This window comes from Hemicordylus capensis, chromosome 2 (genome assembly GCF_027244095.1).
Source record: "Hemicordylus capensis ecotype Gifberg chromosome 2, rHemCap1.1.pri, whole genome shotgun sequence".
Taxonomy (NCBI): domain Eukaryota; kingdom Metazoa; phylum Chordata; class Lepidosauria; order Squamata; family Cordylidae; genus Hemicordylus; species Hemicordylus capensis.
The window spans coordinates 65,938,003-65,962,142 of record NC_069658.1 but is presented as its reverse complement, the minus strand read 5'-3'; the positions used below and the strand labels follow the sequence as shown (position 1 = coordinate 65,962,142).

Sequence of the window (24,140 nt, the reverse complement as noted above, 5' to 3'; positions counted from 1 at the left end):
TGCCCCCAGCCCTCTCTGCCACCCTTTCCCAAGCAAGGGTGCACCTATGTAGGGAATTTTTTGTGTGACTTCAGAATTAAAAACATGGAAATCCCCCAGTCCACAGAAAAGCTAGTGCCTCTTATTTCAGATTCCTTATCTGTCCCCAGTCTATAAAACAGATAATAGCACTTAGCAATAGCACTTACATTTATATACCGCTCTATAGCCGGAGCTCTCTAAGCGGTTTACAATGATTTAGCATATTGCCCCCAACATTCTGGGTACTCATTTTACCGACCTCGGAAGGATGGAAGGCTGAGTCAACCTTGGTATAAGGAGCTGCTTCACCCTCAGGACTTCCAATTTTATTTTTCCACTCAAACTCCTCCCTTTGGTCTTTTCCTCTCCCCACTACTCACTCTTCCAAGGAGCATTTCTGCCAATCGCAACCAAAGACACTTCTGCCTGCACTATTATTATTATCAAATCTGTACACCTACCCCAGCTTTCGTCTTTGGGCAGTTAACAATAGCATAAAACAAGTTTAACACATATACAAACACTTAAAACAATCTAAAAATTTAAATATAAACCAGACATTAAAACATAAAAATATAGGAAGCTGAGAAAGCTTGGGCAAAAAGATGGGTTTTCAGGTGTTTTTTGAAAATTGCCAGAGATGGGGAGGATCGCATCTCAGCAGGGAACGCATGCCACAATCTCGTGGCAGCGACTGAGAAGACCTGTCTCTGTGTAGCCACCAAACGAGGTGGCGGTAACTGGAGACAGAACTCCTCAGATGACCTCAATGGGCAGTGGGGCTCATAGTGAAGAAGACGCTCTCTTAAATACCCAGGGCCTAAGCCATTTAGGGCTTTGTATTTTGTTCGGAAACCTACTGGCAGCCAGTGTAGCTCCGTCAGTAAAGGAGTAACGTGGTCTCTCCCAGATGACCCAGAAACCAGCCTGGCTGCCACATTCTGAACCATCTGAAGTTTCCGGACTACGTACAAAGGCAGCCCCACGTAGAGCACATTACAGAAGTCAAGTCTGGAGGTTACCAACAGATGTACCACTGTTTTGAGGTCATTGATCTCGAGAAACAAACACAGCTGGCATATCAGCCAGAGCTGACAGAAAGCACCCCTGGCCACCGCCTCAACCTGAGAAACTGGGAAGGGTGTGAATCCAGAAGTACTCCCAGACTGCGAACCTGTTCTTTTTGAGGAAGTGTGACCCCATTTAGAACAGGTAGATAAAAGTCATCTCTAGAGTTCTGACCCCGCACAGTAAATACTTCCATCTTATCTGAATTCAGCTTCAGTTTATTCTCCCTCATCCAGCCCATTACTGCTTCCAGGCAGGCATTTAGGGAGGATATTCCAGCTCCTGAAGAAGTTGACATGGAGAAGTAGATCTGGGAGTCATCAGATCTATCCCTCCAGGACAGTTGGGCAGATCAATCAATCAATACAAAAGACTTAATCACCACTGGCTATGGAGCCAGCTTGGCTCCATAGCCAGTTCACCTTGGATCTCAGCTCAGCTTGTAATTGGCTCATTTCCCCTGTTCTTTTTCTAAGAATAGAGCTTAGCTTCTTCCTGATAATTCTCTGAAAACTCTCAGAAAGGCTAAGCCCAATGGAGTTTGCCACCAGCCCTCCCTGCCACCTTTTCCCAAGCAAACATAGCTGGGGACTATCGCTCAGCCAAACATTACCTCCAAAGACATCCACATCACATGTTCTTCAAACACCCTTGCAGATTCCCTGAGCTATCAATATCTGCTCCCTCGAGCGGCACCTTCAACAGGATGTTTTCACCATTGGGGGAACACCATTGATCGATTTGTTCGTGACATCTCAGAATGCGCAATGTCCCAGCTTCTGCAGCAGAGCTGGTCACAATCCCAGCTCTGAATGCTTTGTCTCTGATGTTTTTCTCTGTCTCTGGAGTCAGACCAAGTACCTCCATTATATTCTGCCCCCCCCCTTCTACTGCTTTACTGGGTCATTCAAAACATCTGGCAAGACAGGACCAATTGTATCCTGATAATGCCATGGTGACCTGGGCAACCATGGTTTTCAACTCTTTTAGCCCTGTCAAGGAGAACATTCCTTCACCTATATGCTTACCCAGATCTGCTCAGGATCAACCATGGCTCCACATATCATCCAGATGTACCGATGCTCAAACTCACAGCCTGGTGCATAGAAAGGGCAGTGTAATCTCCACCGAGGTACAAGAAGTCCTCATAGCTTCTCGAAAACCATCCACTAGACATTTCCTATGAGGCCAAATGGAAGAGGTTCTCCCCTTTTACAGAGTTCATGCCTCAATTGCCTAGTACCTCCTCTATTGATACAATCTCCTATCTCTCCACCACTCTGGCCTCAGTATAGCTTCTCTGAAAATACACATTGCAGCTCATAATTGGATTCCATCACTCTTCTCACATCTGAAGTTTAGCAAATTTGCACCCCCCTTCGCTTAAATGGGCCCCACCACAGGACCTGCAACTAGTTATCATGTGCTTAATGCATAAACCTTTTGAGCCTTTGGCCACCTGTTTCCCACATCTCCTTACACTTAAGACAATTTTTCTGGTTGCAAGCACTTCGGTATTAGTGAGCTGAGAGCCATACAGGTCAATCAAGCATACAGCTGGCCCTTGTCACTCACCCACAGTTTTGGAAACCATGGTTTTGCGTAATCTAGAGACCTGGTTTCTTTATCCATGGTGCAAAAATAGGCAGAAATTTGCCTATTCACAGTTGCAGAGTGGCCAGAAATGATTTTCAGTGATTTTCATGCTAATTGGCAGGAATGGAACCCCCATAAATAACGAGGGCCACCTGTACCTCATTTTTCGGGCTGATCTTCTTCTCCCTGACATTTCCTTTTTGCCAAAAGTAGTTCCAGATGTTTCTGTCTCTCAAGACAATCTTGCCTTCCCCCTCCCACTCCCAACCCCCATGAACATCAGATTTTGAGAATGTGTGGCAATACCTTGACATCAAGAGGGCTTTGTCCTTTTATGTTCAAAGGAGTTCTTTTTGCAAACACCCAGCTCTCTGTTTCATTTGCCAGGGTCATGAAAAGATTCCAGGTTTCTTCCCAGCGAATTTCTCACTGCATTGTTGATGCTATTAGGTTGCCTTGTGAAATTCTTAAGAAACCTTTACTTTCTATGGTTCGCGCCCATTCCACGAGATGAATCTCCACTTCGACAACTTTCTGCAGGGGAATTCTGCTTGATTCCATTTGCAGAACAGCCACCTGGTCAAAGCCAGGCAGTCACTCAAGACTAAGAAGATTCTGAAGGGGAGGTGCTATAGCAGGGATTATAGAACTGGAGCTACTGCCAAAATTCTTTAAGCTATAGCTTTGGAAGTATCTGACCATGACTGTGCACAGGCATATTTCCCATGCATGTGAATGCACAGAGGAAGACCACTTAAGTTACAGGTAAGTAACTTGTCTTTTCCAATGCCTTGCAGTGTTCATTATCAAACTGGGATTCATTGGAATGTACAGTTCCTATGCACCCCAGTGTCGGTGGTGTGCTGAAGCGTGCATCCAGGCACATTAAAACCTCTGCAACCACCAGCTAGCTCTCCTTGCTTGGGAAGGGGAGGGAGAACACACAAGAAGGGCTGATTGGCAGACAGATTGCCCATTACCAACCAGTCCTAACTTTGAATGGCGCTGAATGAGGGTTCTAACGAGCATGGGAATCTCAAACTCACAATCATTAACACAACAGTCCTTGGTGGGTTACAATATAAATTGCATAATACAACAACCATTTTTTTTCTACACACCAGAAACAAGCCTGAGATAGAGAATTTGCCCAAAGCCATTTAGTTTGTCCATCACTGACTTGACTTGAAATCCCAGCTGTCTGAGTGGAAAGTCACACTGATATCCTGCCTGGCATAAAACGCTGAAAGATATGTTTTTCTACCACAGCTGCTTGAAAAGAAATCTGGAGCTGAATGAAATGATTAATGGCATTTGCTGTATAAGATACTTGCAACTAACATCCATCATTGGTTATTGTTAATTTATATATATTATAGAGTACAGAAAATGCTGGGGAGGGGAAAGGGCAGCAAAAATATAATTACACTGCCTGAAAAGAGCATATCAGTAGGAGCAAGTGACTCACTCTATTGCACTTGTTCATCGGAGGTGACCCCTACTTTAGTATTTTGCCTAAGGCCACCCTGAAAGAGAGTTGTAATATCAGCATGGGGGCACGTGCAGACTCATTACTGTAATAATGTTCCTCCATAGTAGAGCTCTAGCCAGCTAATCTCCATCTTATGTGCAAAACAAAATCCCACAAGTGCCTTAAATTAGTGGAGCAAGACCATTAACCTCTCACTTAAAAAGCACAAGTGACATACAATTATATTGATATAGTTAAGCTTAACCTAGCAATTAAACCTTAATGACCAAGACAGGGCGAACTTCCTGGGGATTAATGGTAAATGAGCACAATTCACCTCAGGTCAGCAATTCTCTTCAGAATGAACTAGGATGTGAGGAAGTCATTGCTAATACTTTGTTGTTAGGGTTTTAAGAGGATGACAGTTTGGCCATTTCTTCCATGTGGGTGTATGATATTATGAGACATGTTAAAGCAGGGGAACTCACAAGTTTGATTGATTCTAACAAGAATTCAGTTATAAAATGTTCAACCAGAATTAGGGATAGTTTGATCACAACCTAACCCAAAGATACACATGTAATTGGAAAAGTATTAAGGCAGTATCTAGGGTGTGTATGAACTGATTCCAGTGGTTTGGCTGGAGACAAACTCAAACCGACCCCCAGTTTGGTCTCAATGTCAAACCAGGCCAAACCAATTCAACAGTTTGAGGGGGGTATGCCAGTAAAGGGGAATCTGGTGAGGATTCCTCTTTACAAGCAAGAGGAGTCTGCCTACCTAAAAAAAAAATCCTAATGGGGCAGACGGGAGAGCACCTGTAGTCTGATGGTGCGGTACTTATGGCAGCATGGCTTCTCCTGTCCGGACCAGGCCTGGTGCTCCAATGCAGCCCAGTTCTGGCCTCTGTGCATGTGCGGTGAGCCATCTTGTGCAGTGACCCACCAATCAAAGAGAGAGGCGAGCTCCCTACTTCCAAGATACTCTGCAGCCTGATGGCCAGAGCTGCAGCTAGGTAATTTTGGATCCTGGACCTAAGAAGCTTACGGACCGCCCCCCACCCCCACAAAATAAGCATCCTCTCCACACACACACTTCACCACAAACCCACAGGACTGGGCCAGAGTACATTTAGAAGGGGGCAGGAACACTAAACAATCCCCAAAGGAACCATACATATTCTTGATCATTCGCCACAAACCCACAGATATGGGCCAGAGTGCATCCCTCCCCGCAAATATACTCTAGGCGAAACCATTCTGGAAATATAAAAGGGGTGATGCTTACCCTTTTTTAAATTAAGGAAATGGGCAGATTTTTCTACATAGGAATGTCTTTGAATTTTTTTTTAAAAAATCATTAAAATGTTAGCTTTTTAAAAAATCAAAAAATCATTAAAATTGACAGATTTACTGGTCTGCTTCAATATCAATACACAGATTCCTGATAACCTGTCCTACATCTGTGCCCTACATTTCAGAATTCTAGGCCAAGCCATTCTGGAAATACAGGTGAAACTCGGAAAATTAGAATATCATGCTAAAGTCCATTAATTTCAGTAATGCAAATTAAAAGGTGAAACTGATATATGAGACAGACGCATTACATGCAAAGCGAGATAAGTCAAGCCTTAATTTGTTATAATTGTGATGATCATGGCGTACAGCTCATGAAAACCCCAAATCCACAATCCCAGAAAATTAGATTATTACATGGAACCAAGAAGACAAGGATTGTAGAATAGAACAATATCGGACCTCTGAAAAGTATAAGCATGCATATGTATTCAGTACTTGGTTTGGGCCCCTTTTGCAGCAATTACTGCCTCAATGCGGCGTGGCATGGATGCTATCAGCCTGTGGCACTGATGAGGTGTTATGGAAGACCAGGATGCTTCATTAGCGGCCTTCAGCTCTTCTGTATTGTTTGGTCTCATGTCTCTCATCCTTCTCTTGGCAATGCCCCATAGATTCTCTATGGGGTCAGGTCAGGCGAGTTTGCTGGCCAATCAAGCACAGTACACTGTATACTTTTCAGAGGTCCGATATTGTTCTATTCTTCAATCCTTGTCTTCTTGGTTCCATGTAATATTCTAATTTTCTGGGATTGTGGATTTGGGGTTTTCATGAGCTGTACGCCATGATCATCACAATTATAACAAATTAAGGCTTGACTTATCTCGCTTTGCATGTAATGCGTCTGTCTCATATATCAGTTTCACCTTTTTAAAATTTGCATTACTGAAATTAATGGACTTTTGCACGATATTCTAATTTTCCAAGTTTCACCTGTATAAAGTGGCCCTCTTTCCCTTGGGAAACAGCACTGGGCCCTCTAGGAGAGTGGGCACAGAGACCTGGGCCCCCAGGTCCATGCCTAATGGTGCCCCTGCTGACAGCAAATAGCAATAGCACTTAGCACTTACATTATACAAATAGCAATAGCACTTAGCACTTACACTTACATACAGCAAAGCTTCATGACTACTGAGTGCATCATAATATTTCTGATGCTACTCCCATTGGGAATGATAAAAGTAGCATGGGAAGCACAACACACTTCTTAGTAGCCATGGAACAGCCCTGCTATTGGAAGTCGCAAGCTCATCTCTCCCTTCAGTTGGTTACTCAATGCGCAGAATGGAAGACAGTGAGAAAGGAGAAAGTCACGTCTTCTTCCAATGCAGTACTGCACAACTTTTGCCCTCCTGCAGATATTAGCCTCCAACTTCCATCATACCTGACTATTGGCCACTGTGGCTGGGGATGATGGGAGCTGTAGTCAAAAAAAAAAAGACCCAGATACCCAAAGTTATGCACTCCTGTTTCATTGTGGTCCTTCTCTGGTCTCTCCATGCACCCAGAGGTGCACCTAGGTAATTTTGGAGCCTGGACCTAAAGGCCTTTGGAGGCCTCCCTGCTGCAAGCTAAGCATTGTTATTTAACACACAGGTTCTTGCGGGCACAAACCACACCACCCAGAACAGACTAATGAGGATTTGGGGGCCTGCAGGAGTGTGTGGAGGCCCTGGACTTTGGCTCCAAAGTTCAGAGGTAAGAGCACCTCTGCATGTACCTGCTGTGGAAACCAAAACTTGCAGTAGCAAATGCAAGAAGAGGGTATAAATGCTCAGGGAGGAACCGAACAGGAAGAGTGATGGGAACATTACTTTCATGCTTGCTCACAACTGTGTATTCTACATATATGCACAACTGGGATTTGGGGGGGGGGGGGGAATGGGGTAATTACTCAGAACCAGATTTGCAAATCTGAGCAACAAAAGAATCACAGTATAGATGGGCAAGATGTGTTGGGGTACCCTAGAGGAGCAAATGGACACAGAAGCAGGACTTTTGAAAATCAGAAATAAAGTGTATTGTTGTACAAAGCAGAGGCACAGTGTGAAAATGTGGTATTTGGCAAACTTGGTAATACCAGGAGAGAAGGCAGGGAGGGAGACAGAAAGAAGAAGCAAAGGAGAAGGCAGAGACCTGAATAAGCTAGCGGTTGGTTAGGCTAGGGCTAGGGGTTCCCAACTGGTGATACTTCAGTTGTTGCTAAACCCATCACCCCTGGCTACAATTTATTGTGGCTGATGTTGATGGGAGTTGCCATTCGGCAACATCTGGAGTACCACTGGTGGGAACCCTTGGGCTAGGCAATGGAGTGTGGGTAGAAATGAGTGCACGAGAGAAAAGAGCAGCTTTTGTATCTGTCCCTTAGTCTGCCATCTTGTGAGTGAAGCCAGTGGGGTGGATCTCATCAGGGAGATCTGAAGGGCTCCATCTACAGAGATGCTGCCAGAACAGCAGGCAAGGAGACAGCAGGGTACCAGCTTGGCACCAAATTCCAAGGCCTATAGCACTTCTCATGCTAATAGCCAGCTGGGGGAACAGTGGGATTCCAAGTGGTAAAGCCTGTAGCAAGCCAACACAGGGAACAGTCCAGCTTCAGTGGTTCCATCTAGGGATGTGCATGGTCCGGACCAGCACCGAGGGGGTGTCTACCTTTAAGGGCGGGGGGGGTAGAACTTCCCCCTCCCGCCGCTCTTCCCCCTCCGGCGCTGTAGTTTGAAATGAAGTTTTTGGGGCGGCAGCGTTCCTCGCTGCCGCCCCTGCCCCCGTCATCGCCTGGAACTCTCCGTAATACCAACACGCATGTGCGCATGGCGGCGCGCACACGGCAGCGACAGGCGCGCGCGCCGCCACACACGCATGCGTGTTGGTATTACGGAGAGTTCCAGGCGACGACGGGGGCGGGGGCAGGGGCGGCAGCGAGGAACGCTGCCGCCCCAAAAACTTCATTTCAAACTACAGCGCCGGAGGGGGAAGAGCGGCGGGAGGGGGAAGTTCTACCCCCCCGCCCTTAAAGGTAGACCCCACCTTGGTGCCGGACCGCCGGACCGGTCCGGAGGCCTCCAAGATGGCCTCTGGACCGGTTCGTGCACATCCCTAGTTCCATCCAAGTTTCAGTAATTTGGGTCCAGGGGATTGCCAGGCAATCAGATATAGAGGTTAGCCCATAGCAAGCCCACACAAAGAACAGCCTAAGGATAGTGACTTCCAGTTTAAATTCGAAGGATGTCTAGGGCAGTCCTATGAGTTTCTCTGCAAGAAGCCCCTAGAAAGAATCATATCACCAATAATGACTTTAGCTCAGCATTGAGACTCAGCAGTCCAGTGAAGGTAGATATGTTTTTATTTAGCAAGACATACAGTAAGAAACAGTAAGAAAGTAGTCCAGTGATTCTGCTTAAGAAGGGAAGAGGGTTTGCCCACATGGGCACTCAGCCAAATGAGCTTCAGAGCTGTACAGGGCATTCTACGTCACCATGGTCCCATGTAGGAAGCCACACAAATGTCTAAAAGCAAAGACTATTTAAAGAGTTCCCCCTCCTTCTGGGACTCCTTGTGGTAGCCTGCAAAGGCAAGAAGGTTCAAAGAACAGAGACAATAATTAGGAATTTCCATTAGGGAGACAGGAAGAGATGCATGAACGGGGGGGATTCAGACGGAGAGCCTGACAGAAGGACACTAGTAAGCCAGATGATTTATTTACCTTTATTTTATTTATTTATCAAATTTGTACACCGCTCCAAACTTTTGTCTCTGGGCGGTTAACAATAACATAAAACAAGTTTAAAATATACACAACACTTAAAATGATTTAAACAATTTAAGAGACAAAAACAGATTAAAACCTAAAAATAAAATAAAAAGCTGGAAAAGCTTGGGTGAAGAGGTGGGTTTTCAAATGTTTTTTAAAAATTGTCAGATGGAGAGGGTCATCTTTCAGTAGGGAGCGCATTCTACAATATCGAGACAGCAGCTGAGAAGGCCAATCCCTGTGTGGCCACCAGCTGAACTAGCAGCAACTGGAGATGGACCTCTCCAGACCTCAATGATCAAATCAACTTATGCAGAGCTTGCAATGATAACATTTTAGGGTGTGGCTGTCAAGGTTTGTCTTTCTTCTAAGGCCCCTGCTTGCTCCATATGGAAATTTTCATCTTAAGAATTAAAGGTTTCTATTGAGTGCTTTTGCCTCTCCAGCTTGCTTGCACCTGCACAGGTTTACACGACTCTGCTATGTGGTCCAGATGGAGGCATGCTCCCTTCCTGGCAACAAACTTTGTCCATACCTTTTCTCTGTCTCAAAGCTGAAAGGCCAAAATGAGTGCAAGTTGTCCAATTACAACATCGTCTCTAACTTCCTCATCACTTTTTATGCTGCAGGTTCTCTCTCCAGTTTGAGATCCAGCAACACAAGGCAGAATCATCACTGAGAACTTTATTTGTTCCAGCAAACACATATTTAGAGTGAAGGGACCATTTGCTAGAGTGCTCCAAGGGAATACCAATGCTAAGTTAAAAATTATGAAGGCTGTGAACATGGGTAGATTTTTCTTAGATCTGAGTAGGAGAGAGAGATTGGCAATGTGGCCTCCTCCCACTCTAACTTGGGAGACAAATTATACTCATTTTGTTGAAGGGCTGTCTTTATTTTACTTCATGCAAATTCACTAGATGAATGCCATGACAGTCTTCTTGATAAGAAACAGAACCAAAAACTCTCTCTTTCTCAAAAAATAAAAAATAAAAATGCTTATTGAAATGAGCTAGCCAGTGTTCTAATTTTTTTCATCTGTGCACGGAATGAGTTTTATTCTGGGCAGCAGTATCAAGGAAATGTGTGCGCACTTGCATTCAGAGTGGGGCCTTTCTGATTCAACCTGAGCGGGATCTAAAATCCACTGAGCGGACATCAAAAAATGTGTGAGCACATGCACGTGTGCATGCCTTAGAAGGAACACTGGAGCTAGCCCATATCCCATCTGAAAATGCTAAGGATTCATCGATAGATCATATACTGATGCGGGGACCCTAGGAATGCATGTTTACCTCAATTTCAGCATCCTGGGGATGTAAAAAGACTAAAGGGCTGTTTTTGTATGAATGACTGTACATGTATCAAGAGTGGAGTGGGATAAAAAAAGTCACCCTCCTCTAGCTGTGAGGAGTCCCGGGTAAGCTACCACCATCAACTATTTAATATGAACAGATTCGCCCTTCCAAGGGAACATTCTGAGAGAATAAAGCAAAACAAAAAACAAACAAACCCCAAAACCCAACAACGCTCCCTACAAGAAAGGCTTGAGCATTCTTAGGCCTTTGGATGCGTGTGACTGGGGCAAACCACAGCAAGGAGCAACACTTTAACAGGGATTTATTAATAATTGGATAAGGAAAACCATAGAGATGTCAACAACCGCTGCTTCAATCAAGTAAAACCCTTCTCCAGGAACTACAAGAACCATGCAGTCAGATCCAAGCACTTAAACAAAAATAAATTCCCTGATGCATCCAGCTAAACTGGTCCCTATCCTTCAAGATAAGGAACTCCCAGTTGATTCCCAGCCCAAGGCTGTTGGACTCCCTTTATCCTGCAGTAGTTGCTGATCAGACCTCCTTCAGAGGCCTCCGGGGAAGAACTGAACTATAACACACCCATCCCCTACTTCTCTATAGGCTATTGTCCAGTAAACCCACCCTCTCCCTCTGGATTGGTCACAGGGATTTGATTATCCTGGGCTTTCTTATTTGTAGAGGCCCGCCGTACAAGCAGTTACTCTAATTGAGGCCTAGTGCTCCCTCTAGCCTGGCTATCACTACAAGGGCTTTAGCTAAATCTCTTAGCAGGGTACTCACAGCAACCTGAATGCCACAATCAATTTATTAGTAGAAGAGACATAAGAACAGCCCTGCTGGATCAGGCTCAAGGCCTATCTAGCCCACCATCCTGTTTCACGCAGTGGCCCACCAGATGCCTCTGGGAAGCCCACAGGCAAGAGGTGAGCATGCCTATCTCTTGCTGTTGCTCCCTCACAACTGGTATTGAGAGGCATCATGCCTCTGAGGCTGGAGGTGGTCTACAATGAGCAGACTAGTAACCATTGATAGGGATGTGAACAAACATTGGCCACTTCCGGTATGATGCTGACTAGGGCTGAAGGAAGGTACACTGCAGCCCCCACAAACACATTTGGGGAGAGTGTCAGTGGGCAGTGTGGGGGGAGGTGGCGGGGCAGGTAAGGGCACACTCCCTTCACTCAAACGCTGGCATTTTGAACCAGTTCGGCGCTCCAGAAAAGGAGCGCTGAACCAGTTTGTGCACATCCCTAACCATTGATAGACTTGTCCTCCAGGAATTTGTCCAAACCCCTTTTAAACCCATCAAAATTAGTGGTTATCACCACATCTCATAGCAAAGAATTCCATAGATTAATTATGCACTGTGTGAAAAAGTACTTCCTCTTGTCGGTCCTATATTTTCCATCCTTCAGTTTCATGGAATGACCCCTGGTTCTGGTGTTCTGAAAGAGGGTGAAAATTTTGTCTCTCTCCACTCTCTCTACTCCATGCATAATTTTATATACCTCCATCATGTTTCCCCTTAGCTGTCTCTTTTCCAAGGTAAAGAGCCCCAAATGCTGTAGACTTGCCTCATAAGGTGCTCTAGGCCCCTGGATCATCTTGGTTGCCCTCTTCTGTACCTTTTCCAGTTCTACAATGTCCTTCTCAAGATATGGTGACCAGAACTGTACTCAGTACTCCAAATGAGGCCACACCATAGATTTGCATAAGGGCATTATAATATTAGCATTTTTATTTTCAATACCTTTCCTAATGATCCCTAGCATGGAATTTGCCTTTTTAACTGCTGCCATGCACAAAATTGACACTTTCAAAGAGCTGTCCACAACAACCCCAAGATCTCTCTCCAGGTCAGTCACTGATAGCTCAAATCCTGTCACCGTATATGGGGAGTTATGGTTTTTTGCCCCAATATGCATCACTTTACACTTGCTTACACTGAACCACATTTGTCATTTTGTCACCTACTCCTCCAGTTTGGAGAGCTCGTTTGGAGCTCCTCACAATCTGTTGAGGATTTCACTACCCTAAATAAATAGTTTAGTGTCATCTGCAATCTGGCCACTTCGCTGCTTACCCCACCTTATAGATCATGTCAGAGCCTGTCCATCCGGTGTCCAAGTCAAGGTCGCAGGCAGCTCCTTAAAGTTCTTTCCAGTCTGCAAGAAAACACAAGAGAACACTTTACTGGAAGTATCAGGTTCAGACAGTCTCCCCCGCAAACACAGTCCGCTCACCAGATAGCACGGTTCCAGAGCAAAAGGACTGCAAGGCGTTCCAGCTAGGGCAGCTGCCAGGACTCGGTCAGGTTAGCAGAGTAGCAGCAGGCAAAAGCCTGGGTCTCTAGAGGCCAACATGAGCAGGGCTTCCAGCATTTAGCTGCTGCCTTCGGGCTTGATTTATAGCCGGACTTAATTGTTCTCCGCCTTCAGCCAGCTGACAGAGATTCAGGATTTATTTGGTTTGTAAAGCAGCCGTCTGCTTCTCCCGAGTTCTTCCACCTGTTGTCTGCATCTAATCAGTCTCCTCTCGTGAGGATGCAAAGATGCCTCAGTGTTCTGCTCTCCATTCCCTGTCTCTGCTACCTCTGATGGCCCCTGTTGTCCTGAAGCTTTGACTGGACCTGCCTTAGGTATCTGCTGTGGGCTGACAGCTGGGCTCTGCCCTTCAGGTTCTCCTGCAGCTGCTGGCAGACTGCCAGCTTCCCCTTCCTCTGCGCTATCTGAGGACGGGGGCATGACAGATCAGTTATGAACAAGTTAAAGGGCACCAGTCCCTGTACAGATTTCTGGGGGACCCTACTTCTTCCCTCCATTGTGAAAATGTCAATTTATTCCTACCCTCTGTTTCCTGTCCTTCAGCCAGTTACTGGTCCACACATAAACCTGTCCCCTTATCCCATGACTGCTAAGTTTACTCAAGAGCCTTTGGTGGGGAAATCTGTCAAATGTTTTCTTGAAGACCAGGTATACTATCTCAACCAGATCACCTTTATCAACATGCCTGTTGACTCCTTCAAGATCTCACAGCAAATGCTGGATCCCTGGAGTCTCAAGTGTCAATTCACAGAAACAGAAAAGAAACAGACAGGAAAGGATCAGACCTACACCCCTCATCTTTATGGCAAATACATCAGGTGAGCTCACTTACTGCTGGGTGAGCTAAGCCTGGGGGCTCCGGCTTCAGACTTCTTGTACAGGACACTTGCTAACAAGCAAGAATTATCACTGCCCATTTAACTGCAAAATTTGCAGAATCATTAAGAATTATGAACTACAAAACACTTCCCTTCCATTGTGCACACTTTCTAGAATTCCTTTTTAAAAATACAGGGCAAACTGTGTGCACTGTGGGGCCCACTGTTTTCCGAGTCAAGAGATGTTATCTTTGCCATTGTTGGCTGCATGATTAGGTGGGGAGGTAACCCAAATACTCTTGGGAATCAGAAGAGTTGCCTAACAGAGCTTATTGGGGCATAGAGCGTACTAAACAGACACCTGAGAGATCTTTCTGTACTTTTCTGCAAGCAGTTTTGGGGTGGTTGTGTGTGTGCGTGTGCTTATGTGTGCTTTTCAAAGGATGAATAATTGTTGTTGGTCCAAGAACTTAACAGGTAAGGGATAAAGATACATTCTTCCATTGGACCAATTTCAGGAAAGGCAAGCTGTTCAACACCAAAGGAGGTGGGTGGGGAGGGAACAGTGTACCCCCTCCCTCTGAACATTAGAGGGCTGGATTTGCATATGGGGAACTGTTTGCCATAATGCAAATAGTTCCCCATATGAATTGGAACCTGTTGATAATTACTGTATCTGTTAGTGCATTTGTCCAAGGCCTGATCTACACATAGATCTGAATGAGATGGTAAGAATCCTGAAGTGGTAGAGTGGCCTCTACCATTTCAGACTACAGGTAGCGGCACAAGTTTCGAATGTTCCACCATGTAAGAACTCCTGCATGTAAAAGCTGCACATCAGAGGAAGAAGTTCTAGCCCAGCTCATTCCCTGTTGTGCCAAGTTTCTATTTGCAAAGTCTTTCATGTAACATACATTGAAAAAATGTCATTCTCCCTCCTACAGTCTGAAGTGGGGAAGTCCATTGTCCCTCCTCAGAACTCTTCTGTCTCATCCTGCTGCATGCACAGACTAGGCCTAATTGTGTATCCTAGGCATCTTTAAAATTATCTCAGTACTCAAGTAGTTTTCCCTCCATCAGCCACTGTTTGTACTACATTAACATTCTCATTACACAAGTTTACTGAAAGAAAAGGGAATTAACTAGCTAAGAGCCAGGTCAGGTGATGAATAGGACTAGCAGTCTTCAGGGAGTTCGACATAAGGATCTGGAGGGGACTTGGGACACATACTTGATCCCTGCAAGTCACATGACATATTGGACAGATATTTTTTAAAATTTCTTTTGTAAAGTTAGTTCTTTGGCATTAGACCTGTAGAAGCAGGCTGTTCGTTCTGCATAGGAGCATGTGTAGCTTCTACATACAGCTGTGAAATACAGTTCTGCAACTGACTTCTAACATACAACCATTTTACACAGCAACATGGGCGTGCATCTGAACTAACTTCATATTGTCTTCCTCTCACATCTCCGGCTATCTTCAGCTATGCTTAAAGAATCCATCATATATCTCCATTAGGGGGAGCCAGAATCTTTAACTACTCAAGATTATAAAGAAACAACACGACAAAATGAATGCTGTTTTTTATAAACAGATTCCAAAATCATGAGACTTCTTAGGAATTCATAAATATCACTATATTCAGTCTGATTTATGAGCTTATAATTTCTGGAATACTAAATGCAATTAACACACACACATACATACCAGCCAAAAAGATCAAAGCAAAACAACACTACTTTTTGGAAGTTAGATGACATTTATAGCAATGATTAAGTATCTGACAAAATTGGAAATTTTGATAAATTTATATTTTATTCACCAAAATAACTTGACATAATTATGAGATTTAATCATCATAGAATGGGTTTCTACTGAATATGTTTTGAATCACAATACATCAAAGTTTATGCCATCTTTAAATACATTATCATAATGAGTCCAACTTGCCCTCCACATCACCTGTACCATTACTTCTTTGATGTTATTTGGCAGCTCTTTTCTTTGGATACAAAAGATTACAGTTACTGAATTAAGTACTTCAGCTGTTTAGAGTCTATCAGCAGGAAAAGTTGTACTTTTGTTCTTCCTTAAAATTTCTTCCTCAGCTTCTTAACAGTCTTCCTGCCTCTCCTCTCACTGCCATTGGCTGATCCCCTCCAACTTTACAGTAGGCCTGTGTTGGCAGAGACCACAATCCCTTTACCTGAACTGTATCACATAGCGTATGGAAAGCTGGAGCCATGAAGCAGAGCATTTTGGGGAACATGACGGTCTCAATTATTTTTATATATGTATTATTTTAGGTCACAAAAATATGAGAGAATCAGAATAAAATATCACAGAAGGATATCATACAAGTTATTTACTTTGTCTAATAAACACAAATGTACACCTCAAGATTAAGCAGAACAGTGCATATGGCCAAATATAATTATAGTTTATCATCCCAAAAGGCTACAAATAAGAAGCATATCTGTATAAATGTCTTGTACTGCAGCATCACAAATTTGAATGCAATATGTTACCTTGGATTTCCTAAATCCTATAAAACCAGTTGGAGACTGGGAGTCTGCTAAAGCCCATATACAACTTTTCTTAAATTTAAAGCTTCATCTTGGTCTGCATGTTGCTACCATGCCATGTCCCTTTAACACCTAGCTGTATGTCCTTTGCTGGCACACAAACTCAGGTTTTCCATAAGAATGTTTAGACCTGGAAGCTGGAAGAATTACTCAAATGCTAGGACAATCCTTTCCTTTCTGCAACCAGCTCTACTAGCCAAGGGGGGAAGAGGCAGCTATCTGTAGAGTGAGCACAGAATGACTAGCAACAACAACAAGTGTGCAAAACTTTCAGATCAGGTCTGGATAGCAGAGTGAATAGCTGACTATTCATTCATATAACAATCAACAAATTTGCCAACATAATATCACCACTGGACAGGAGAGTACCACATCAGAGTACCCCAGAACAGCAAATATAATCAAGAGACAAGTACTTTCCCAAGAGGATAAATAAGGTTTATTTTTCAAGTTACAGCATAACAACTAGATACTGACTATTGCCTTAGGCCAGGGCTGCTCAACTTCAGCCCTCTTGCAGATATTTATTTTTATTTAGCAAATTTATTGACTGCCTGACTTCTTTAGACTCAAGGCAGTTTACATAAATTAAAACAACGGAGACAAGGAGAAGAAACCCCCCCCCCCAACTAAAAGCCTGGCAAAATAAATAAGTTTTCAAAAGCTTCTTAAAGGACAGAAAGAAGGGGGCATTATGAATCTCAGAAGGCAAGGTGTTCCGTAAGGAGGGTACTGCAACAGATAAGGCCATCCCACAGGTCCGGGCTCCACGTACCTCCCCTGGCCTGGAACTCTGAGAAGGCCCACCTGAGATGACCTCACAGGGTGGGTCGAAGTTGGACGGGAGAGGCGGTCCTGAAGGGCTTTATAGGTGATAACCAGCACTTTGAATTGGACCAGGAAGCAAACTGGCAGCCAATGTAGCAACCTCAACAAAAGGTGAAACATGATCATATTTTCTGCTGCCCATAAGCAGCTGGACTGTGACATTTTGAGCCAGCTGAAGCTTCCTAGTCGTCTTCAAAGGCAACCCCAGGTAGAACGCATTGCAATAGTCCAACTGAGAGTTGATGAGGGCATGAGTTATAGTTACCAGGGAGTTGTATCTCCCATGCTATTGGCCACAATGGCTAAAGTATAACAAAATTATAGTGATAACCTATTCACAATAATCAAACGGAAATCTCAGCAATATTTGAGGACTTTCCTTCTGAAACAATGGGCAGCCATAATGTAATTAGACAGTTATGTTCAAACAAACCTTTATTGCAGTAAAGGACAATGCCATTTCTTATGTTAAATGGCTAAGCATATTAGAATTGCTTACCTTTTATATATGTAATTTCCTGAACCTCTCCTAGCCTCATTTTACTACACCTCCATTGCCACTCACCTCTCACGTTCCTTATCCTTACCTTTATTCAATCTCAAACCTCTATCCATTTAATGTTCCATCTAAATATGTACAGCAGGGACTGCACCATTTTTAGGTTCTCTGCAGTGCCTAGCACACTGTGGGTGATAACTAAATGTTCCATAGCAGAGTCAAGTTACAGCTATTTTGGCAACAAAGATTTGTATTTAGGCAACAGCCGTTGCGCATAACAGTACTGAAATACTCTTGCAGCTCATAACCCATACTCATTCCTTCTACCTTTATCCCTACAAAAAACAAACTGTACTATTATAAAGTCTACATGCACATAAGGAAAACCCAGCTGGATCCCAAAGGTCGAACTAATCTAGCATCCAGTTTTCCCAAAGTGGTTGCCCAGAATCTTCTAGGAAACCGTCAAACACAGTACTGGTTTGAATGCAATAGCCTGCTCCAGTTGTTTCTCCCCAGCAACTGATACTCAGTGGCTTGCTATTTCTGAATGTGAAAATTCATCATCTTGAAGAGACCACACTACTCCTATATTAAAAGTACACTGGCTATCAACATGTTTCTGGGTAAAGTACAAGATGCTAGTTATAACCTTCAACAGCTTAGGACCAGGGTGTTGGTAGCAGCTTGCTACCAAGCCACTACAGGGAGCCATGCGGCTCCCGTTGCTGCACACAAGCAGCAGGAACTGGGCTGGGCTCCCTTAGCCCAGTTCCTGCTGCTCGTGAGAATAGCCTCACTGTCTTAAACTAGGCTATTCTCACGAGCAGCAGGAACCGGGCTAAGGGAGCCCAGCCCAGTTCCTGCTGCTCGTGTGCAGCAACGGGAGCCGCGTGGCTCCCTGTAGTGGCTTGGTAGCAAGTCCACTTATGAAGCTCACTGCTTACCGTATTTTACGGACTATAAGACGCTACAGACTATAGGACGCACCTTAATTTTAATCCAGTTTTTCAGGGTTTTAACATATTAAACTGTTATCAACTGTACCGAAAAGTCCTGCTACCGGTAGCGCCAGGAAAGGACTCTCAGCCTTTCTTCTTGCCTCAGATAAGTCCTCTTTCAATTGCTGCTACTCCACTCCTTGTTTTCTCTTCAACCTGCTTCTGACTCTATTAAAAAACAACAACACCTCTTTCGTTTCCCAGCTCTCCGCTCCTCACCAGTATGCACATACCAGATGAGGGAGCTCTGCTTTCTTAATTCTTTTCACTTTCTTCACTCCTGCTAGCTCCAGGAAAGGACTTTCAGCCTTGCTTCAGTTTGTTCTCCTCGCCTCAGATAAGTCCTCTTTCAATTGTTGGTACTCCACTCCTTGTTTTCTCTTCAACCTGCTTCTGACTCTATTTTAAAAAAAAACACCACCCTCTTTCGTTTTCCAGCGCTCCGGTTCTCATCAGTATGCACATACCAGAGGAGGGAGCGGCTACCACTTCGGCTTTCTTAATTCTTTACACTTTCTTCAGCTGAATATGCTTGCAGAAAGTAAAACAGAAAGCTGAAAACAATGGTGTTGCTGGTGGTGATGTAATTGCACGATCGGGGAGTCCACAGGCCTAGCGGCGGAGGGTGAGCTGGAGCAGCAGTCCCCAGGCTGCACAGAGTTAATAGCATCGTTTAGCATTGTTTGCTGGGGGATACTCCCCCCCCCCTCGGGCAGGCTTGCGAGTAAAAGACGCACCTGAATTTTGGTGGCTATTTTTCAAGTGAAAAAATGCGTCTTATAGTCCGTAAAATACGGTAACCCGGGTTTTGGGCATGAGAACACCCGAAAAACAGGTTAAAAGATTTGTGTGGCCGTGGTGTGGCTCACGAGTAGCCTCTTAACAAGGGGGGGGGCTCCCCACAAGGCACCACACATTCACACAGGGCCTTATGGAATTTCCAGGGGTCCGAAGGCCCCCAAGCCCCACCACCCCACCCAGCTCCATGACAGAGCTGGTAATTGTCTGGGCGGCCAATCCAGCTGCCCAGAGCGTGCTGCCTGATCGTCTGTGGGGAGAATGAGTCAAACTCGTTCTCCCTGAAGACCCCATTTTGGCTCTCCACACAGATCGTGTGCAGAGCCTTAAAATCTCCTTCACTATGAGCCCTGTCACCCATTGAGATCATCCAGAGAGATCTGTCTGCAGTTGCCACCAGTTTGTCTGGTGGCTACTGAGGGACAGACCGTATACCGATTCAGACCATTGGTCTATTTAGTTCAGTAATGTCTTCACAGACTGGCAGCGGCTTCTCCAAAGCTGAAGGCAGGAATCTCTCTCAGCCCTATCTTGGAGAAGCCAGAGAGGGAACTTGAAACCTTCTGCTCTTCCCAGAGCAGTTCCATCCCCTAAGGGGAATATCTTACAGTGCTCACAGGTGGTCTCCCATTCAAATGCAACCAGGGTGGACCCTGCTTAGCTAGGGGGACAAGTCATGTTTGCTACCACAAGACCAGCTCTCCTCTGTTGCTGTCCAGACACTCCCTACTGAAATAAGAGCCTCCCTGACAGTTTTTAAAAGTCAGATTGGATGACACATATATACACCCAAGCTTTTTAACTAGAATTGTTTTCTAAACTGTTTTAATGCTTTGATTTTTTAATTTGTTTTATCTTCTTGTAAACTGCCCATAGACATATGCTTGGGGTGGTGTACAAATATAAGAAGTAAATAATCTAAATCTATGGCTATCATTGCATCCTGTAGCAGCAAATTCCATTACTATATAGGCATGATGGTTCCTGTACAGTTAAGCTGAGGTATAAAAACTGTATTCCACCTTTGTAAGCCCTGGAATATCTACCAGTCATTAAACCCAAACCATTCATCTGCTCTGCCTAAAATATAATGGAAATGTCCCTGCTCAAAATGGGGAAAGAGGAATTCATGGAAAAGTTTTTTTAAAAAAACACAAGGCTTGGGAGGCATCCTTTTGCAAACTGGGGGCAGGTGAGATTAATCAAGCAATCCTCATTAAAAAGGGAAGAATAAACCCACCCAGCACACATTATAGTGTTGTAACTCTGACATAATCCAAAGATAATAATATGGGAGCATACACAATGCCATGGGATTTTTGTGATGAAAGCAAACCACCTACACAGTTCTCTTCAAAATACCTCAAAAAAAAAGAAAAACCATGTTGGCAGCTTGAGAATCTGCTCTGACTGTTGTGCTGATCTGTGAAATTTGTTAGTGAATAATTAAAGATAAATAATAAACATCTGGCATAAATGACTTTTACTACAAGTTTTGCATAAGGTGTTTTTGGGGGTGGTTTTTTGTGTGTGGCAAAAATGAACTACCTTCACTCAAGTAATATTACAGCATATGAAAAATGTTCATAATTAATTTTTTTAAGTTTTTTTGCACTTTGGCACACGACATTCTGTGTATTAATTTGCTTCTTCCTAGAGATCCTCATCATCTTCTTCCTCTAGTTCCTCTTCCTCTGGATCTTCATTCTCCATCATGTTGTCACAAGCATCCTCTTGGTTCTGTGTATTTTGAGATGCACAAGAACATGTTGCAGCAGATCAACCTTGCTTTACAACAGCTGCATCTTCCTCCTTGGCATCTGGAGATAGTGCATACACACCTCACCAATTGAAGTAAAGCCTTTGGAAGTGGGAGCTGATCAGTCATTATTGGTATCCAGGCATCCCCTTCCATTTTCCAACCATATTTTTCAGGTGATGGGATTACACGCTTCATGATCACATTATTATTCCAAATGATTGCCTGATGGTGTGCTCATAGTATTGCGTGGTGTAATACATCTCTTGTAGGTGGAAGGCTCTCAGATTGGGCTTGTTTCTAGGTGAACATCCACCACCTTAACCTATCAACCTGTGAGATCTGTGTATGAGGCAAGTAAACCTGACGTATAAATTCCTCAAAGGCAGGCAAAGGTACCATCACTGGGGAGTAAATCCTTCCCCAGGATTTACTTATAATACGATCATTAGCATTCTTGAAAGCTTTCCAGAAACTTAGTTTGCCTTTCCCTGCAAAACCTCCAGTATTGTCTGCACCACTGATAGCATGTAAGCCAGGCAAAGCAAAAACCTTGGTGGATCCAAGAGCTTCATATATGGGCAGTAGAGGAATAGTGCGGTCCAACTCTCCTTTTCCAGTAAAACAATTCGTGTCAGTACATAATTCTGGGTACTGAAGAACTAGCACAAAAACATCAGTGTCTGGTGAGTGAATGTTAATTCTGGAAGCCCCCTTGTTTGTTGCATCAGTAGCAAGAAACAAAAGCTTTGTATCTGCTTCTTCCTGATTATTTTGAAGATGGCTCATATCTCTATGTGTAGCTCTGCATTCACATCCCCATGCCACTACTGTTCCAAGGCATGCACACATGTGCACGCTCACAAGTTTTTGGATGTCTGCTCAGTTCATTTTAGATGAGTTTGAATCAGGAAGGCCCCATTCTGAATGCACGTGCACGCACACTGCCTTGATACTGCTGCCCAGAACAAAATTCATTCCGCACAGAGATGAAAAACATTAGAGGGACCACTGCATGCCACTACCACATTTTTACCATTTGTATGTGCTTTTTCAAGTACCATCTTTAATAAGTAATGTGTTAATTCCATCTTTGTTTTCACATGTGAAAGAGGCCACGTGATGTGGTAAGCTATCATTGGTTGTTGCCCTTGTCTTCTTTCACATGTTGCTGTCTTGAGTGACATACCAATGTCATAGCAATCAAAGACCACATGAAGTTCATCATAGTTTATGTTTTTTGATAGAAAATAGTCTGTACAATGTTCAGAAAGCTGACCACAGGTTTTTTATACTGCCCAGAGTGACTGGAGTTCTGCCATCCCATCTACAAGTCCCACCTCAAATCCAGCTGACTGATTAGGCTCACTATAAATGGCTTCTGTTTTTTTCTTTTGCCCATGGCTAGTGGCTCTGCATCCTCATCATCAGGCAATGTGCCTTCCCCAGTGGGTAATTTTTCCAGAATAGCCATCAGACTGCTTTTGGGGTGGGGGGGGGGCATTTCAGCATTGTACCATCAGCAGCAAACACAGACCTTGGTACAATCAAGAGTTTGTACCCTACAGAGTCTTCAAGGTTTATTTCTGATCTAGATTTTGTCACCAATAACATTTGAGCAAAAAGGTTTCTGTCTTCTTTCAGCTCAGTTGTACTACCTCCAGGGATCACTTTTTGTTTTCCCCCAGTGTTCTTAAAAGCCTGCAGCTTACTTTTCCTCATTTTTTTCTGGTTTAATATGCTCAAGATACAACACGTGCAAGTAGTTTCCTACCAATTTCACTTTGCTTACAGGTATCTTCTTTGACTTTCTCAGGCATGACTGCCTTTGTGACCACGTTGAAGAGATTATCACTTTTCTTAGTAAACTCAGTAAATGACTTTATAAAGCTGTGGAGAGTGGCAGTTATTGCTTCAATGTTTTGATTTTTCTTGAAGTTGCTGGCATTTCATGGGTGGTCCTTAAAGTCTGTGGTTTCTTATTTTGGACCCAGGTCTGGACAGAAACAAACAAAGACACTATAGTCTGAGCTTAACTCATGGCATGATGGTTGACTGCAGTGCCTTTTTTTCCCTATGGAGAGGCTTGTGTTTGGTCCCTTTAGAACCCAACGGAAGAAGCTATACAATTCACTTGGAACGTTCCGATCTATAACTTCTGTAAGTGAACTAGAAAATACCCATCTCTCTGCTTTGGTAATAGTTTTAGTAAAATCTTAGCAGCAGCATAGAGTATTTTCATGTCATCATTTCCATCAGTGTTGCGATCTTCTGCTAACTGAATTATAGCATCTCTTATAATTTCGATAGAAAAATATTCTGATTCATTCATTCATTATGGTTTATGGAATTCTACACTTGGTATATCATGCTGTAAAAATTGGGGTTTTTTTACAGCTGGGATGACTGTCCACATTATTTGCCATAAGGATTCCTATGTATGCCTCTTTAAGATGAGCCATGGTGACTATATTTCCATCTAACAATGTATTCTCAAGCAGGCAAAGGAATTCAATTTCAGCTACCGCCTCATTCACCTTGCTTGGTTTTTGTGGGTTGAGTACTGAACGACTGACATTTGTTATATGTGTTGCCCAGCACCATTTGTGGTATTTAATGTCAATAGTCAACAGTATCTGCATCTTGAGGATCAATGGATGTACAAAGCTTGACAAGAAGTTTCTCATTCCCACTTCTTTCAACTGCATCTTTAAGTGACTGACCAGCATTTTCTGTAGCAACTAAATGCAAAGGGTTCTTGTAACCCAGTCCATTCTCACAAAAGAAATACAATTCCCTTTTGTAAGGTGATGATTGAGATAAGGTACTGCTTGACGGTATTGGGTCTTCCTCGGTATTTTATTTTATTTTTTTCACATCATACTTTGGCACGTTTGAGCATTTTGGTATGAACAGTCTCTTGATCACATTTTCTATGCCACA

At 43.7% G+C, this 24,140-nt stretch overlaps 1 protein-coding gene across 6 annotated transcripts in view; it reads right to left on the bottom strand.

The window, feature by feature from the left end:
* LOC128342786 (zinc finger BED domain-containing protein 4-like) overlaps window positions 1-24,140 on the bottom strand; it is a 41,032-nt gene that overhangs the window by 5,733 nt on the left and 11,159 nt on the right. For 3 of the 6 annotated variants that reach the window (XM_053290688.1, XM_053290687.1, XM_053290692.1), the window contains one exon: window positions 12,673-12,749. The exons of 2 other annotated variants lie outside the window; for them this stretch is intronic. The gene's annotated coding sequence lies outside the window, so the exon portion shown is untranslated. Of the gene's footprint in view, window positions 1-2,117; window positions 2,270-12,672; window positions 12,750-24,140 lie in introns of all 6 variants that reach the window. One more of the 6 variants, XM_053290690.1, reaches the window with a different exon arrangement.